Source organism: Narcine bancroftii, chromosome 5 (genome assembly GCF_036971445.1).
Source record: "Narcine bancroftii isolate sNarBan1 chromosome 5, sNarBan1.hap1, whole genome shotgun sequence".
NCBI classification, from domain to species: domain Eukaryota; kingdom Metazoa; phylum Chordata; class Chondrichthyes; order Torpediniformes; family Narcinidae; genus Narcine; species Narcine bancroftii.
The window spans coordinates 5421790-5441713 of NC_091473.1; the positions used below are offsets into that span (position 1 = coordinate 5421790).

At 44.3% G+C, this 19924-nt stretch overlaps 1 protein-coding gene across 4 annotated transcripts in view; it reads left to right on the forward strand.

The window, feature by feature from the left end:
• LOC138763061 (ETS domain-containing protein Elk-1-like) overlaps positions 1 to 19924 on the forward strand; it is a 111155-nt gene that overhangs the window by 29087 nt on the left and 62144 nt on the right. Inside the window, exon 1 of one of the 4 annotated variants that reach the window (XM_069936637.1) lies at positions 11308 to 11386. The exons of the other annotated variants lie outside the window; for them this stretch is intronic. The gene's annotated coding sequence lies outside the window, so the exon portion shown is untranslated. Of the gene's footprint in view, positions 1 to 11307; positions 11387 to 19924 lie in introns of those variants that run through there. 4 annotated transcript variants of the gene reach the window in all.

A 19924-nucleotide genomic window follows, 5' to 3' on the forward strand; every position in this document is an offset into this window, starting at 1 on the left:
TGGATGCTGCATCCCCCAAGATTTACGCCCGTTACTGAGCTGCTCACAAGTTATTCCTATTAGTACCACTGAGTGTGAGAGGGGATTCAGTCACATGAACTTGATAACGACAACCTTCTCAAGAATTCTCATAAATCATGAATCAGTACTTATGTTGGCTAAACTACATGTACCACAGATCAGCAGATGACACTAGGACAAGAGTTGCTTCAGACCCTCAAAAACATTTGACACCTGACCCTTAGTGGAAATTATTGTGAAGCTTCTCATTGGTGGCATTTGGTAAGTAGGTAATTGTGGTGATACACCGGTGTATACTGTTACTTGGTGACAGGCACTGTGTATATGTATGGTCCATAGGTATGACTGGTTCACCTTTCCTCAGTGACTCTGCCCCCTGAAATCCCCTAATAAAGGCGGTTACGCCAAGTCCCTCCCTCAGTGTAGGTCCTGGAATCGGGCCAGAACAGGAGCATGGTCCAAGTCTTATGGCATTAAAAGGCTGCCATCCTGCAACTCTAGTCTTTTGGTATTGTTGATCGTGAATCAGTAATTAGTTTAAAATTTGTGAAATACATGATTGCAATCTTTTTCTTTACCTGTTAATGATTATATTTTATGATAATTAGTGAGTGCAACTGTGTAATACTTTGACATTATTGAATTAGGTATTATACATTTTATTGTAACAGTTTTACACTAAAATGTAGTGATAGGCTATAATCTTATGAATGTCACTATATTTGTATGGAGCTCTGGAATTTGTATATTTCTTTCATCTTGGTTTAATGCTTGACATTATAACAAGCCCTATTCATGTGTTACACCCAATCTGTGAACCTGTTCATTTCATGTACTGGGCAACTTCCTTGCCCTATTATGTAATGAGCAGGTACGCAAATTGGGTGTGACATATATATAGAGAGAGAATATAGGAAATGGCGCCCATTGTCGTTGCACTTGCCGACACCATGAAACAAAGGCGAGAAATCAGACTGCTCAAACTACAGGGGAATCACGCTGCTCTCCATTGCAGGCAAAATCTTCGCTAGGATTCTCCTAAATAGAATAATACCTAGTGTCGCCGAGAATATTCTCCCAGAATCACAGTGCGGCTTTCGCGCGAACAGAGGAACTACTGACATGGTCTTTGCCCTCAGACAGCTCCAAGAAAAGTGCAGAGAACAAAACAAAGGACTCTACATCACCTTTGTTGACCTCACCAAAGCCTTCGACACCGTGAGCAGGAAAGGGCTTTGGCAAATACTAGAGCGCATCGGATGCCCCCCAAAGTTCCTCAACATGGTTATCCAACTGCACGAAAACCAACAAGGTCGGGTCAGATACAGCAATGAGCTCTCTGAACCCTTCTCCATTAACAATGGCGTGAAGCAAGGCTGTGTTCTCGCACCAACCCTCTTTTCAATCTTCTTCAGCATGATGCTGAACCAAGCCTTGAAACACCTCAACAATGAAGACGCTGTTTACATCCGGTACCGCACGGATGGCAGTCTCTTCAATCTGAGGCGCCTGCAAGCTCACACCAAGACACAAGAGAAACTTGTCTGTGAACTACTCTTTGCAGACGATGCCACTTTAGTTGCCCATTCTGAGCCAGCTCTTCAGCACTTGACGTCCTGTTTTGCGGAAACTGCCAAAATGTTTGGCCTGGAAGTCAGCCTGAAGAAAACGGAGGTCCTCCATCAGCCACCTCCGCACAATGACTACCAGCCCCCCCACATCTCCATCGGGCACACAAAACTCAAAACGGTCAACCAGTTTACCTATCTCGGCTGCACCATTTCATCGGATGCAAGGATCGACAACGAGATAGACAACAGACTCGCCAAGGCAAATAGAGCCTTTGGAAGACTACACAAAAGAGTCTGGAAAAACAACCAACTGAAAAACCTCACAAAGATAAGCGTATACAGAGCCGTTGTCATACCCACACTCCTGTTCGGCTCTGAATCATGGGTCCTCTACCGGCATCACCTACGGCTCCTAGAACGCTTCCACCAGCGTTGTCTCTGCTCCATCCTCAACATTCATTGGAGCGCCTAACATCGAAGTACTTGAGATGGCAGAGGCCGACAGCATCGAGTCCACGCTGCTGAAGATCCAGCTGCGTTGGGTGGGTCACGTCTCCAGACTGGAGGACCATCGCCTTCCCAAGATCGTGTTATATGGCGAGCTCTCCACTGGCCACCGTGACAGAGGTGCACCAAAGAAGAGGTACAAGGACTGCCTAAAGAAATCTCTTGGTGCCTGCCCCATTGACCACCGCCAGTGGGCTGATCTCGCCTCAAACCGTGCATCTTGGCGCCTCACAGTTCGGCGGGCAGCAACCTCCTTTGAAGAAGACCGCAGAGCCCACCTCACTGACAAAAGGCAAAGGAGGAAAAAACCCAACCCCCAACCCCTAGCCACCAATTTTCCCCTGCAACCGCTGCAACCGTGTCTGCCTGTCCCGCATCGGACTTGTCAGCCACAAACGAGCCTGCAGCTGACGTGGACATTTTACCCCCTCCATAAATCTTTGTCCACGAAGCCAAGCCAAAGAAAGAAGACAGGAAATGGCAGGCATCTTGTCAGCCCCCGCACCTGAAAAATTAGCCTAGGTTATGATTCTGTGAGCTTCCATTTTGATGATCAGATGTGGGCTTGTGAATCAACTGGAATCTTCTGCATGCCTCATTGGCTTTGGACAACTTGTCATACACTCTGCCTGATTGACCTTTCCACTGACTTTACTGGTAAAATGGAACTAGTGTGGAGTGGGACCAGTCGCAAATTTTGCTCTGCAAGGTTTCAAATGATTTCAATGATTGTGGACCTTTCCCTGTCTTTAAATGTTTCAGTGTTGAAATAGTTGATAGAGTCATAGAGAGATTCAGCAGGGAGATGAGCCTTCCTGATTCAGATTTATTACCAGAGTACATGCATGACATCTCATACAGCCCTAGGATTCTTTTTCCTGTGGGTGAGGTAGAATTCCCACTTGTTGGTCGTACAAAAAAAACCGTACACAATGTGTAAACCAACTGTGCAGCACTGAGGAAAAAGAAAAACCACAAGCATCCACACCGACCATCAAACACTGTTTTACATTGGCCCTACTTTTTGCATCCAAGAAGATTAAGACTGACCCTTTTTAAGATCAGATAAAGAATTGGCAAAAATTGATGCATCTCCATTGCCATCAAAAAATTGAGATTCATATTCCCCGTAGAAAACCTTTAAAACTGCAGGAATCTAAAAGAAAATTTATAGCCTCTCTCCCAGAGGCCTACTTTTGCTGAATTAAATTCTTTACATCTTTTAAAAATATTTTGACTAACATCCGCACAAAAGAGCACTCTTCTATTCTGAACCATCAACGGGCCTCCCTGTTGGGCATTTTGAACTGCCAATCTTAATATCAGTTCTCTGTCTTGATAGTGTAAACACCTCACCAAAACAGGCCGAGGTGGTTGACTGGGCAGCGGTTTCCTTCTAATCACTCTGTGGGCCCTATCCAATTCCAACCCATCTGGAAACCAATCTGATCCTAAAATCGCTGGAATCCATTTTTGAAAAAAAAATTACTGGTTCAGAGCTTTCAAAATCTTCCTGAAGTCCCACTATCTTCACATTATTCCTCTGGCTCTGATTCTCCAAAGAATCGATTTTCTTCAATAAATCATTTTTCTCTATTCTCCATCCAGTGAAAGAATCATCAAAAGTATTCAACTTCTGTTGACATTGACCAAAATCACAAACACAATCCTCCAGCTATTCTTCCATCTTCTTAACCTTGTACTTTATCAACTACTTTAGCATATTTTTCTACATCAGCTTTAATAGTTGCTATATCTTCTAATGAGCTTAAAACCCAAAGAAATCTGCTGAGACTTTGCTTGAAATTGTTGTTGAAAATAGTCTTTACGTTTAGCTGTAGGCCTACCATGAGCTGCCAACACTTCTTCCTCACTAAATTCCAGTTCTTCCTCTGAGCTTTCAGCTCCAACCACTTCTGCAGCTCCTGCCCCCAGTTCTTCAGCCTCCACCACAGTTACTCTTTTGCTTTCTCCCCTTCCCATCCTCCACCGACCCAGTCTCACTGGGATGCCGAGCACAAGGCCCACCCCCTCCCTCCCCGCGGGAAGAAAAATGCTTGGTGAGTGCACGCGTGCTCTACTTCAGCTTCAGTGGAAGAGCGCTGCTTGACGTCGGTGCCATCTTGCCCGGATCTCCGCGGCGCTGGCGTCACTCTCAGAGTTGCTGGTTGTTGTCGCTGGGGATGAGGAGGAGCATTACTCGAATCCCCTGGATTCAGCTCTGAGGTAGGCCAAAAACTTCTTCCAAACTTGCTGTTTTAAAATCGGTTTCTTCATTGTTTGAGCTCTAGTTTTCTTCTTAATTATTTTTGCTTCTTTTAATGCTTTCTCAAGACTTCTATACTGTTAGAAGATATTTCAAAATGGGCTTTTCTTTAATCTGTCGGGAGATATGTCCACCCACATCTCTCGCTTATGCCATCACGTCATGCCCCCACATTGGCCCTACTTCATCCATTTTATTCTACCCAGATTCCCCTTGATTGTGCCACTCACCGAGACACAGGGTCAATTTATATTGTGTGGTTATGGGTAGAATATAGACAGCACCTGAGGTCAGGATTGACTTGGAGGTGGGGGGGGATCCTGCAGCTATGAGGCATGTATTTTACCATCTGGGCCACATAACATCAGCAAGACAGTGCTTCAAATCCCACGGAAACTCTAATACTTTATTCCTGTGACAATATCTGCTTCTGGGCCTGTCTGATTGCACTCAACACTGGGCCTTTCCAAAACACCTGAACTTCTTCGAGGTTCAACACAAAGAAAGCCCGACTTTTGTCTTTTAAAAAAAAAAATATTTTCCAATGAAACCCCAACTGATATTCCCATTCCTTCAAGACTCTATTGCTCCATTTTGGTGCCTGTTACATATGCTCTGGCTAAGTGCACATCCAGAAAATTATTGGACTCCTTGTCTGGATATCCATGAATGTCCTATCATGGTAGATGGGGGATTTGATTTCATGTAATGAATGAAATCTAATATCAGTAACGATGTAAACAAGCACATTGTCCTAATGCCATGTACAGCAGATTACCTGTTCTGTTAAATCTTTTGTTTAATTTTAAATTTCAACATACAACATGATAACAGGGCCTTTTGTCCTGTTCCCTTGCAACCCAATTAATGATGATACCTTTATTGTCATTATGCTTGTATACCAGCCGATGAAACATAATTAACATCAACCAAAATATAAAATAGAATTGAATACAATAAACACATGCATTAAAAAAATACAATAAATCATGAACAATAAGACTGCAATGTTCTAAAATAAAAAAGATTACTGATTCTGAAATATAAGTGCAACACCACTCAACACTGTGAATTGATATTTAACATTATCAAGGCTCCATGAAAAATGCTTTTTTTAAGTTTGGTAGTTTTCGAGTGAAGGCTCCTATGACATCGGCCTGTTGATAGGAGAGTAAATAGTGCATGGTTAGGGTGTGTTGAATCTTTAATGATATTCCTCGCTCTGCCCAAACATCGTCCCCTATAGGATAGATTCCAACGTGGGTAATTGCATTCTGACATTCCATTGGGCAGTTTCACTACCTGCTGGAGTGCCTTCCTGTCTTGTGCAGAACAATTCCCGTACCACGCCAAAATACTGTATGCCAGCACGCTCTCAATAGTACATCTCTATAAATCCAACAGCACTCTAGGGTGGAGGTGTAACTTCCTAAGACATCTTAAAAAAAAATAAAAACCTTGCTGTGCCTTTTTGATCAACATTATTGAATTCAAAGACCATGTGAGATCATCAGAGATGTGGAGCCACAGGAATTTGAAACTCTGTAACCACTCCATTGATGCAAGTCAAGATGTACATGTGGCTTACTGGCCATCTAAATCCACAGTGATCTCTTTTGTCTTCTGGGTATTGAGTAACAAGTTGTTCTCAGCACACCCCAAGGCTAGGTGCTGAACCTCACCCCTATAGGCCATTTCATCGTCCCCTGTGATCAGGTCTACCACCGTGGTGTCATGTGTGAACTTTATAATTAAGTTTGAGTTGGAACGCAGTGGGTAAAGATGGAATACAAAAGGGGGCTCAGCATGCAACCCTGGGGCATTCCGGTGTTCAAGGTGATACTGGAGGAGAAAATATTGCCCAACCTAACAGACTGGGGCCTGTTAGTAAGGAAATCTGAATCCAATTACCATACGAACAAAGTTTGGTTATCAGCTTTGGTGATACAAATGTTGAAAACCGAACTATAATCAATAAATAGTAATCTTACATAAGAGTTTGGTCTGTCTGGGTGATTCAGAGTGTAGCACAGTTGAAATGCCATCCTCTGTCGACCTATTTGCATGGTAAGCAAATTGATGTTGATCCATAAAGGCAGGCAAGCAAGATTTCCAATGAGAAAAAACCAACCTCTCAAAACATGTTGTGATGGATAGGTGTGAGTGTAACGGGTTAGTAGTCATGAGTGCTTTGGCACAGGAGCGATTAGAGCAGTCTTCAAACTTTTGAACTACAACCCCTGGCATGTTTTGAATGATCTGTTATCCAGATGTCCAATTTGTTTGCCAGAAATAACCAACTATGTAATAAAGACAAGGAGTGATTGGGGATGGTTATTGAATGGCATCCTTGCTAACAAAGAACCAATAAACGCAGTACACAAGCATGTTGGAGAAATTCAACAGGTCACGCAGCATTCATAGGAAGTAAAGGGTAAGCAACATTTTGGGCCTTGGGCTCTTCATCAGGTTACCTTTTACTTCCTGTAGATGCTGCGTGACCTGCTGAGTTTCTGATCTGCAGAGTCTCCAAACACCACTGTTACAATTTGTAATTCTCATTCCTTCTGCACCCTTCCCTCAGCTTTCTGTCAACCCCCACAACCCGACTGCTGTGTGCACTGCCACTTGACTCCTATCCGAAGCTCCCTTTCTATCGCTGGGCTTTTCCACTCTGAAATACCCCACACTCCCTGCCTTTGCCCCTGGTAACTCTGCCAATTCCCTCTGACTTTAAACACCCATACGCAGGTTGGTGTTATTGTTTGAACTTCTGAATGCAATAATGGTTTTTTTTTGTTGTTGTCTCGAGACGATGTCAAACCTTTTTGTGTGGTGATGAAATCACTTTACTCTGTGCTATTTTGGACTTGTATTCATCCTTGGTCTGACTTGTTCTGTGCTGCCTGTAATGTCTTTCTGCTCTGACTTAGCTTGACTCCCAAAATTCAGGGGAAATTCCCAACAATTTTTTCCCTGTTAAGAGCCACTCTTCCTTAATTTCTTCCCTCCCCCACCCCCATGGAGTTTGTTTTGAATGTGACTAGGGAGTTTGCTGTCGAACAGAGAGAGCATTGATGAGGATTTCTGCACTTACAAGGGCAAAAGGTGTGAGATTTCCCTTGCTTGGTTCCTTCAGCAGATTGTGTTTGTCTTCAGGTTCTAATATCTGCTTTATCCTGTGTGTCTGCAAAACAGGAACCTCTGGCCCATAGCACAAATTAAAAAACTTTTCTGGGATATCCAATTAATTCCTCCAGGAATTTCAGGGAATGCTGAGAGTAGTTAGAATCAAGTTCAGATTTTAGAGTACATACATGACATCACATACAACCCTGAGATTCCTTTTTCCTGCAGGCCAGGCAGAATTACCACTAATTAGTAGTGCAAAAAGTTAACTGTACACAGTAAACGTGTAAAAAAAAAAGCCTGTAAACAGATAACGAATGTAAACTGTGCAGTACAGAGAGAACAAGAAGAAAGTCAATTAATTGAGTCCCTGATTGAGTTTGTTGTTGAGGAGTCTGATGGTGGAGGGGTAGCAGCTGTTCCTGAACCTGGTGGTCCAAGTCTTTTGTGGCACCTACACCTCTTTCCTGATGGCAGCAGCGAAAACAGAACGTGTGCTGGGCGGTGTAGATCCTTGATTGCTGGTGCTCTCCGACAGCATCGTTCCCTGTAGATGTCCTCGATGGTGGGAGAGTTTTTTCCTGTGATGTCCTGGACTATGTCCACTACCTTTTGGAGGGCTTTACACTCAAGCTAATTGTCATGTATCTAGAGGTACGATGAGAAAGTTAATTTTGCATGTATTCCAGCTCATCGTCCCATTCATAATACGGCAGTAAAAATCTAGAACTGTGTTACAGAGAGAGATTAGTTAGAATAGCTCAAAGGCAACATTATTGTACTGGCGTGTAGTTCATCAGGAGTCTGATAAGGAAACTATCCTTGAATCTGGTGGTGTATGAGCCCATACTCGTGAATTTTTTTCCCAATAGGAGGAGGATGAAGAGAGTGTGGTGGGTGTGTTAATATGCCATCTGCTTTTCCAAGGCAGAAGGGAGCATGGATGGAATGAATTGAAGGGGGAGGCGGCCTCGAGTGACGGTCGAAGCTGCGTTCACAACTCAGAATGTGCCATTCTCTAGTTGTACACTGGGGAGTGGAGAAAACCAACAATTTGTGAGGAAACAAGACAAATTTAGGAGGTAGAAAGGACTAGGTTATGGTGAGGTTAATGGAATGAAGAGTAATGCAGAGTCTTTAACACTATATTATTTGGGCACCATAGAGTGACACAGTCCTTCTGGATCATGGCCTGCCTCTGCTTCGTAGATTCTTGGCGTGGCGTTATTGAATTGGTACCTTAATTTTGAATGTAATAAAAGCATTACCTTGATGGCTTTTCACAGAACTAAGAAGTAAAGGTCTGAACTAACTCAGGGATCAATTAACATAGATTTCCATTAACCAGGAGAAGCGATATTGCAGACATTATAACTGGATGAGTGTTTGTGATTAGTCCATGGAGGACAGAAAATGGAGTAGAGGGAGTTGTACGTGGAGTTGAGCAGGAAGAAAATTGCTTTGGGCAAAATAGGTAACTTTCTCAAAGAACGAGCACGAGGGATGGTTTGTTGAGATATTTCTCAGGGAAGTTTTGCCTCCATTTGCTTGTTGCATTAGAGAGGGGGGAGGGGTGGGTGGGGGAGGCATTTGGCTTCATCATAGATTACTGATTTATTTGTATTTCTCCACTACAAGGGCACAGAGAGCATGAATGCCACTTCTTTCTCCATGAAAAGAGCTCTGATTGGAAATCAAGTGGGCTGCCCAAACTCTACGCTCCTCACACTCTCTAGGCACTGAATCTTGCTGGGCCAAAGTGAGAAGTATCGTGACTCCGGGGCCATAGAGTCTGAGAATGCAGACAGCCCCTGGGTTATGAATATCCAAATTCAGACAACTCTTACATACGAACGGACTAGGTGCAGCTTCAGCGGTTCACTGGCTTGTGGAAGGAGAACACCATCCATCATTTTAAGTCGATTCATGGTTATTTACCCTTGTAACCATGCCTCCAAAGCATAAATCCGATGCAAGAAAAGCTCTGTACAGACCTCCCTTGATGCCTACTTCAATTTGACTAACTGAAGCTAAATAAGAACAGCATGTACAAATTTGACTTAAAGACAGATATAGGAATGGATCTTGTTTATAACCCAGGGACTGCCTGAAGTATGGTGTAGAAACAGGCCCTTGGTCTCTTTATTGCTGCACTGACCATTGCACCCCTCTATTTCAAGTTCACTGTCACGTGCACTGAGATACTGTGGAACAGCAGTAGAAATGCAGAGTTAGAAATTTATAGAGGGAAATCAATTAGAGCAGAGGAAAGACAAAATTATTTTATTTGTGTGAAGTTTGTTTAGAGGTCTGATAATGGCAGGACTGACTCGCTCCTAGAACTGGGTAATGCTTGTATTAAAAAAAAATTCATATTGTATTTACAACACTGTCTGAAGCTAATTCCTGCCATTGAGACCTGTGGTGGCCAGTTACACCCAATTTACTTTCAGCCCCATGTGTTTTGGAGGGTGGGAGAAACTCACGCAGACACGGGGAGAATGTACAAACTCCTTACAGACAGTGCGGGATCTTCTTCCCAATGGAAGGAGAAAGAAAAGTGTGGCCAGGGTGAGATGGTGCCTTTAATGTGTTCGCTGCTTTTCCCGAGGGAGTGGGGTGAACAGAGAAGAGTGGGGGTGGGGTGGGTTTGTTTGGTGGTCAGAGTTGCATTCTCAATTCTCTGCAACATTCGACAAACGTTTGTGTTTGTCCATCCAAAATGCAACACTTTACACTTGTCTGTATTAAATTCCGTCTGCCATTTTCCAACCAATTTATTTTAGCTGGTCCAGATCCCTCTGCAAGCTTTGAAAGCATTGAGTATGCAGGCTTAATTTTAACATTGAAGAAGAATTTGGATGGGTACATGGATGGGAGGGCTATGGACTGGGTGCAGGTCAGTGGAGCTAGGCAGAAAAATCGTTTGGCACAGAGCAGAAGGACCTGTTTCTGTGCTGCAATGTTCTGTGACTGTGCACCTCTGCTGTGTGCAGGCTGCAAGGATGTCCGATCATGGTGCCCAGAACTACAGTTAATGTGGTCACAGGATTGCTGGCTGATAAACGCACTTTGTGCTGGAGCCAAATTCCTCCCCCTGGATTGTCGCCAATTTGTCTGCATGCGTGGGGATGGAGGTCTGTGGGACAGCGATTGGATACTGGAGGCACAGATGGGAACCAAAGCACGTTAAAAATTATGTGGATCAACCTATGAAGAAAGCAGGGCCAAGCATACCAAAACATTTTTCAAAAACAAACTTTTAAAATCTTTTACTTTCCTCAGAGGGATTCGGAAACAAAGGCTTCTTTAATTTGCTGTCTTCTCACATGCACTTGGCAAGCAGTAATTTTTCCAAATGCACTGCACATTAATCCTTGGTGTCAGCAATAGATTGAGTTGGCCTAGCACCTTGCTCTTTCCTATTTTCTCTTTCTACTTTTAAATTCTGATGAGGCTCCCTTTCCCAATCTGAATTAAAGTGAGAGGGAGAGAGAGAAAAACCATAAAAGGCAAGTTGATCCATGAAGTCTATTCTATTTGTTCTTGAAATCATTGAATTAAAGAATTCCTACTGCACTGGTAAGGCCATTCAGTCCACTGAGTGCATTCGAGCTCTTCATAGAGAAATCTAGTTCTGTTTGATGGCACTGTTTCTGCAATCCTTCAATTAGTTTTCTTCAAATGCTTGATGATTCCCTTTCGAGAGTCCTGATTAACTGGTTCCACCTTCATGCCACAGGAAAAATTCTTCTTTATGTTTTTCCCACCAGTTTCTGTGTTGCCTGATTTATTTTTTTTCTTAAATTTAGATATACAACATGGTAACAAGGCATACTGGCCCACGAGTCTGTGCTGCCCACTTTACACCAAATTAATAACCTACACCCAGGTATGTTTCTTACGGTGGGAGGAAACCGGAGCCCCAGGGAAAACCCATGCAGACACGGAGAGAACGTATAAACTCCTTGCAGTTAGTGCAGGATACGAACCCCGGTCCTGATCCCTGGCGCTGTAGGGGCGATGCTGTCCTTGAACTTGGCAACCTGTGGTCTCATGCTCGTGAATCTTCTTCCCAACAGGAAGTGGATAAAGAGAATGTATCGGGGTGGGATGACTGGGAATAGAAAGACATATAAACGACAGATAGATGCAGGAACCTTGAACAGGTAAGACCCTGCTGGAGGAACTCAGTGGATCAGACAGCAGCTAATGGTTAGAAATGATCAGTGAACACTGGGTCAGAATCCTTTATTGAGAATGGTAAAAAAGAAAGGAGATTTTATGTCAAATAAAAGTGAAAATAAGCCTGGGAAGGGAGAGAGTTTTCCTTTATCTTCTCTCTCCCCCTCTTCCTCCCCACCTCAGTTTCTCCCTCCACCTGTCCATCCACCTCTGAAACCTTCAGTGCCTTACCCTGTCTCCTGGGCCCCTCCCCCATTAAAAAAAAACCCTTTCTATGTCAATATTACGTTGGGTTAAGGTGATAAAGATTCCTTAAGCAAAATACTGACTGACTGGCTGACTTCCCCTTGTAATATGTTGGCTGCTTAACAGATGGAGCTGAGGGAGGTAGGGCGGGTGTGAAGAACCAAGCTGCATTCACAACTCTCTGCAGTGTCTTGTGGTCTTGGATGGAGCTTGAACTTGAACATTATCATTAATGTGCTCTGCACTGAGGGCTGTATCAACCAGCATGTTGCAAAGTCTTTGTACTGTGTCTCAGGCAGCTTTTTAGAAGGGCTGCCCAAAAGTGACAGATTTCACTTCTGGCAATGTAAGGGTGACTTCGTGCCAGTGTACAATGCCAGTTACATCTGCACAAAACTGGCAAGAAGACCAGTCTTTGGCATGGAGTACCTGGATTACAATAGTGCCTGCACACACCCATCTCCCTGTGCATTAGATACCATTCTACACTACATAAATGCATATTCAGCTTAGTTTTAGCTTATTTGACCTGGTACAGTGAGAAGGAGTCTTCCACGAGCAGTCCAGCAAGTCAACTCCATCACACACATCACCTTACAAAATGTAGGTGCAAGAGTACAATTACAGAGAGCGGTACTGCAGTTAGAACATCTGTTAGTGCATAACATTGTGTAGTGTGGATGGTGGATGGTGGAGGGTCGTGGGGTGGGAATGTGGATGGTGGAGGGTCATGTGGAACCTCTGTCGGAAGTTGCATCACCTGCTAATCAAGGTTGGACTCTAGTGCACACCTGACTATTGGCTCCTTTAATTACCTGGGCTGGACTCCTCAGCTTACTGCACTTTAAAAGCCTACCATATGCAGCAGTTCATTCTCTCTGCTCCTTGGCCCTGACTACGAATGCTGCTGTATGCCTAGTCGCCGACTGTGGACATGGTTGGAGGAGTCGGTGGTAAGGTGTGCACTACCCTTAGAGAGGGACTGTAGTATTCTGTGGTAATGCTTAGCATTGAGCCATACTCCAGTCGATCAGGGAACTGGCAGTGCATGTTGATGTCCCTGTACAGTAAGCATGTGCAAATTACTGAACATTACTATACGTGTGTGTTTGTAAGAGAGAGTGTAAGCAGTCACTGGTATCAGAGACTGCTGTGTCCAATGTGATTGCTTACTTGTTTAAGTACTGAGTGTTTTTTAATATTATTTAATATAAAACCACTTAAACATATGAATATATTTCAAACTTAATCCAAATACACATTTTGTATTTTAAAAAAAATCACCCCAACCCTCTACAAATTTAAAAAAGAGAAAAAAGGAAAAGGGACAAGAAAACCACAACAGGAGCATTTCACTTTCCAATACGTTTAAACTTTTATTTATTATGACCGAAAGCAGAAAAGGAATCTTAGAGATTCATGTAAATTTTAATACAAACAGTTTGTAAATGTGGGCTCCATATTTCACAATAAGTATGATATTTATCTCTAATTATAAGTAATTTTTCTCAAGTGGAATACAACTCCAAATTTCTACACTATCTGAATATCTGACTTCCAAGTTATAGCAATACATTTTTCTAGCTATTGGAGTGCCAAGTGTTGTTTTGTACCTTCCCCATTACTATTTCCCTGAGGGTTCAATAAAGATCATCATTTGTTTGTTTAGCCTGTGTCTGGTCTTGTTTCTTTGTGAACTGATTTGACCACACGTTACGCAGGGGCAGCATGCTAGCGAGCAGTGTTGTGGGGTTCAATCAGGGGCCTGATGGCTGCCAGGAAGAAACTGTCTTTAGGCCATGATTTCATGCCCTTGAACATCTTTGACAGGAGGAGGGAGAAGAGGATGTGTCGGGGTGGGATGGCACATAGGCAGTTGGATGTAGGTGGAATTAACGGAAGGGAGGGAGGTTTGTGTGATGCTCTGAGCTGTGTTCTCCACCTTCTACAGCTTGAACAGAACAGCTCCCGCACCACGCTGTGATGCATCCAGCGAGAATACTTTTGATGGCGCAGCTGCAAAAGTAGTTGAGGTATTGGGGGGGTGGGGGAAATGCTGAACTTCCACAGCTGTTTATAAAAGTAGTGATATTGGTGTGCTTTCTGACCATTGATTAAGCGTGGTTGGTCGTGGTCAGATCAGAAGAATTAGAAGCGACCTGTAGTCTCCAGTTCAGAGTGCATACAACCCTGAGATTCTTTTTCCTGCGGGCGAGGCAGAATTACCACTTATTGGTAGTGCAAAAAAAATAGTCAATGTTCACATCTAAACAAATAAATAAATGTAAACATACCGTGCAATTCAGAAAGAAAAAACATCATAAAGTGCACAAGGAAGAGTCCTTAAATGAGTCCCTGATTGAGTTTGTCGTTGAAGAGTCCGAGGGTGGAGGGGTAGCAGCTGTTCCTGAACCTGGCGGTGCAAGTCTTGTGGCAGCTATGCCTCTTTTCTGATGGCAGCAGTGAGAACAGAGCATGTGCTGGGTGGTGTGGGTCCTTGACAAATCTTGAGTTAACGTTGAGTCCACAAGTGTGGCTGGAGGGTTCTAATGCAGGTCAACTCTCTGGCTTAAAACTTCTGCTGTAGATGTTACAGTATGCATGTGAATCACAATTTACAAATTTGACTTGGCCACGCACAAAAGTGAGAAGTTGAGTAGAGTGCAAGTAGGTGGGGACTTTCACTGGGGATTTCCAGGACTTTGTCTGATGCATACCTTAGACCCAAGCATGTAATTTTGAAAAAAAAAACACAATGGCATGCTGTTTTGCTCACAAACTACTGATAGAAGAACACATTGAAGTCATCCACATCTACAGTGGAAGTTGTAAGCCAGAAACCTCCAGTCATGCTTGTAGGTTCAACATTAACAGGATTAAGATTCAGCATTAAGATTCCTCTAATGACATATACAAAATTTGTCAACTTTTACCTGTATTCTTTCTTTGGCTTGGCTTCGTGGACGAAGATTTATAGAGGGGGTAAATGTCCACGTCAGCTGCAGGCTCGTTTGTGGCTGACAAGTACGATGCAGGACAGGCAGACATGGTTGCAGGGGAAAATTGGTTGGTTGGGGTTGGGTGTTAGGTTTTTCCTCCTTTGTCTTTTGTCAGTGAGGTGGGCTCTGCAGTCTTCTTCAAAGGAGGTTGCTGCCCGCCAAACTGTGAGGCGCCAAGATGGACGGTTTGAGGCGATATCAGCCCATTGGCGGTGGTCAATGTGGCAAGCACCAAGAGATTTCTTTAGGCAGTCCTTGTACCTCTTCTTTGGTGCACCTCTGTCACGGTGGCCAGTGGAGAGCTCACCATATAACACGATCTTGGGAAGGCGATGGACCTCCATTCTGGAGACGTGACCCACCCAACGCAGCTGGATCTTCAGCAGCGTGGACTCGATGCTGTCGGCCTCTGCCATCTCGAGTACTTCGATGTTAGGGATGAAGGCGCTCCAATGAATGTTGAGGATGGAGCGGAGACAACGCTGGTGGAAGCGTTCTAGGAGCCGTAAGAGATGCTGGTAGAGGACCCATGATTCGGAGCCAAACAGGAGTGTGGGTATGACAACGACTCTGTATACGCTTATCTTTGTGAGGTTTTTCGGTTGGTTGTTTTTCCAGACTCTTTTGTGTAGTCTTCCAAAGGCGCTATTTGTCTTGGCGAGTCTGTTGTCTATCTCGTTGTCGATCCTTGCATCCGATGAAATGGTGCAGCCGAGATAGGTAAACTGGTTGACCGTTTTGAGTTTTGTGTGCCCGAGGGAGATGTGGGGGGGCTGGTAGTCATGGTGCGGAGGTGGCTGATGGAGGACCTCCGTTTTCTTCAGGCTGACTTCCAGGCCAAACATTTTGGCAGTTTCCGCAAAACAGGACGTCAAGCGCTGAAGAGCTGGCTCTGAATGGGCAACTAAAGCAGCATCATCTGCAAAGAGTAGTTCACGGACAAGTTTCTCTTGTGTCTTGGTGTGAGCTTGCAGGCGCCTCAGATTGAAGAGACTGCCATTCGTGCGGTACCGGATGTAAACAGCGTCTTCGTTGTTGAGGTCTTTCATGGCTTGGTTCAGCATCATGCTGAAGAAGATTGAAAAGAGGGTTGGTGCGAGAACACAGCCTTGCTTCATGCCATTGTTAATGGAGAAGGGTTCAGAGAGCTCATTGCTGTATCTGACCCGACCTTGTTGGTTTTCGTGCAGTTGGATAACCATGTTGAGGAACTTTGGGGGGCATCCGATGCGCTCTAGTATTTGCCAAAGCCCTTTCCTGCTCACGGTGTCGAAGGCTTTGGTGAGGTCAACAAAGGTGATGTAGAGTCCTTTGTTTTGTTCTCTGCACTTTTCTTGGAGCTGTCTGAGGGCAAAGACCATGTCAGTAGTTCCTCTGTTTGCGTGAAAGCCGCACTGTGATTCTGGGAGAATATTCTCGGCGACACTAGGTATTATTCTATTTAGGAGAATCCTAGCGAAGATTTTGCCTGCAATGGAGAGCAGCGTTATTCCCCTGTAGTTTGAGCAGTCTGATTTCTCGCCTTTGTTTTTGTACAGGGTGATGATGATGTCATCACGAAGGTCCTGAGGCAGCTTTCCTTGGTCCCAGCAGAGCTTGAAAAACTCATGCAGTTTGGCATGCAGAGTTTTGCCGCTAGCCTTCCAGACCTCTGGGGGGATTCCATCCATACCTGCTGCTTTGCCACTTTTCAGTTGTTCAATTGCCTTATATGTCTCATCCTGGGTGAGGACCTCATCCAGCTCTAGCCTTAGGGGCTGTTGAGGGAGCTGGAGCAGGGCGGAATCTTGGACTGAGCGGTTGGCACTGAAAAGAGATTGGAAGTGTTCTGACCATCGGTTGAGGATGGAGATCTGAGTCTTAAGCACACGCAAAAAGGATTGCTCAGTGCCCCCCCCCCCGCCAAGAAAGAGAGTCTCTTTAGAGATGTTGAGTGTCTGCATTCGCCTCCTGTGCACCCATTGATTCTGCAGCTGCACTGACCTCCTGTCCGTTCCAGTGGTGATCCCGAGGTCCCAGATCAGAACCTCCGATGTAATCAGGAAGGTTTCAATGTCCGGTGCCCCTTCGGGAGCCCTTCTTGTCCTCTGATGTTTCTTAGCTGAGGTTGTGAGGTCTGCTCTTACCCACTGTCTTCTTGCAACACAGCTGTTGGGGTGCATCACCTCATTCTTCTCCGAATTAAATTTCATCTGCCAACTCTGCTCACTTTGAATCTTATCGTCATGCTCTTACAGTTTGTTGTCACCCTTCTCTGTGCTTTACTGACTTTAGTGTTGTCCAGAAATTTTGAAACTTAAACCTGGATATCCATAGCCAAGCCGTTAATGTATATTGAGAATCAGCATTAACCCCTCTGCCTCACATCTGAAAATCCGCTGTGCACCTTCAGAGATGGAGGTTGGGGGGAGACGTGATAGAAGTTTAGAAAGGGCAGATAATTAGTTGTTTTTCCCTTGGATGGAAATATCCAAAGATAATTAATCAGGAGTTTATTGTCATACACATTGTACAATTGCATGAACACTGACATTCTTATTTGCTGTATTAAGATAAAGTTGAAAAAGAACCACTACAATAGTACCTGTATGCATCAAATTAAATTAAAAAAGAGATTTTTATTTTTATTAAAAAAAATACAGCATGGTAACAGGCCATTTTTGCCCATAAGCCCGTGCTGCTCAATTTACACCCATTGACCTACAACCCCCGATATATTTTAAAGGGTGGGAGGAAACCAGAGGTCCAGAGGAAACCCATGTAAACATGGTGAGAACAAATTCCTCGTGGACAGCGCGGTCCCGATCGCTGGTGCTGTCACGAAGTTGCGCTAACCGCTACGCCAACTGTGCCGCCCAGATGAACATAGATGAAAAATAACAAAGTTTGTTAACAACTATTAACAGTTACCATAGTGCAAGACAAACCTGGTGTCACGAGTGCAGACAGGGCTTTTGTTATGGGGGTCACTGATAGTGTAACAAGGGGAGGTTTGAGAATCTGACTGCCATTGGAAAGAAATTGTTCTTGAACTCCGAGCTTTTGGCGTTTTATACTCTACTAGAAGACACAGTTTAAGATGAGATGGAGAAAGTTTAAAGGAGATGTGCCGGGCAAGTCTTTTTACACAGTGCCTGGAACGAGTTGCCATGGTTAGTGTGGAAGCAGATGTGATAGTGATGTTTAAGAGACCTTTGGACGGGCATGTGAACAAGCAGTGAACGGGGTGATGTGGACCATGCTTCACATGTCGGATTCCATCCCTTCTCTCAATTATACACATGCGAGGCTCCTTGACCCTTCCTCCGTTACATTGACAACTACTTTGGTGCTGCCTCCGGCACCCTCGATGTGTTCGTCAATTTTGCTGCCAACTTCCACCCCGACCTTGAATGTACTTGGCCCACTTCTCACTATACTCTCCCCTTTCTTGAAATCTCTGATTCCATCTCGGGACATCTTCCTCGACCTCTTCACACCTTTTCTCCCGTAAGGATGCCATTCCTTTCTCTCAATTCCTAGGTGCAGCTGTGGACAGGGAGATGGGATTAGTTTAGATTGGCTGTGTGGCTGGCACAGCTCATGTAAGGTGGAAGAGCCTATTCCTATACTGTTGTATGTTCTCTTGCCTAGTAAAGCATCACAAGGCACCTCACAAGAGGCATTGGATTGGGTGTAGAATTAAAACCAGACTCGATCTTTTCCCAACCTTAGCCAATTTGAATCTGATCCGAGCCTAAAAACTCGTAATAATTTCCATTCCCGATTGCACCAATACAAAATAGCAGGAAAACAGATGTGCTTTGCAGGCCCCAGTCAAGAACTGAGGATGTGTGTGGCAACGCTCAGCTGGATAGAGTGGTGAATCATCTGGATGTGACGTGACTCTAAAATGAATGCTTTAGCAAAAGGGAGCCCTGATCTGACCCAAATTTTGGAATGAGGGAGAATAGCTGGCCTTTATCTTTCCCTCCCTACAAAGGTTAGGTGAGACACAAATCGGACAATATGGGTTAAGGGTGAAAAGAGAAAAGTTTAGGGGGAACATCTTCAAATAGAGAGTAGTGGTTGTGTGGAACGAGCTGAAGTTGTGAATGCTGCTCAATTTTAACACCTGAGAAAAATTTGGTCAGGTATGGATGGAAGGGCTATGAATTGGGGGCAGGTCAGTGTGGACTAAGCAGAAAAATAGTTTGGCGCGGACTAGAAGGGCCTATTTCTGTGCTGTAGTGTTGGGAGCAGTTCTGTACATGTGTTTGAATCAATTATGGGTTTATTTTTTAACAGGGAACTGAATAAGACCCACAGGGACACAAATTTTCTGGGGTAGGAAAGGCACTTGAAAGCAGTACAACCATTGATTTCAGATTTATTGTCAGAGAACATACACGACATCACATACATCCTTGAAATTCCTTTTCATGAGGGCACGGCAGCATTACCTCTAATTGATGGTGTAGAAGTAAACTGTACACAGTTTAAACATGTAAACAAATAAAACTGTAAATGAATGGTGAATGTGAAAAACTGACTGTGCAATACAGGGAGAACAGAAAGAAAATCAATAAAGTGCACAAGTTAGAGTCCTTAATTAGCTTGTGGTTGAGGAGTCTGATGGTGGAGGGGTAGCAGCTGTTCCTGAACCTGGTGGTGCGAGTGTGGTGGTACCTGTACCTCTTTTCTGATGGCAGCAGTGAGAACAGAGCATGTGCTGGGTGGTGTGGATCCTTGATGATCGCTGCTGCCCTCCGATGGCAGATGTACTCCATAGTGGGGAGGATTTTGCCTGTGATGTCCTGAACTGTATCCACTACCACTCAGGGGTATTGGTCCCCATACCAGACCGTGGTCCTTGGTCATTGGATGTCAGCAGTGGAAGAGTGGCGGGAGTTGTGGGCCACAGATTATGGTGGGAGGTGGAATTACATGCAGAGGGCCCCTGGTGTGGGGGGGTGGGGGAGAAAGATCATGATGTCTGTCTATGATTGGGGCAGGGATGG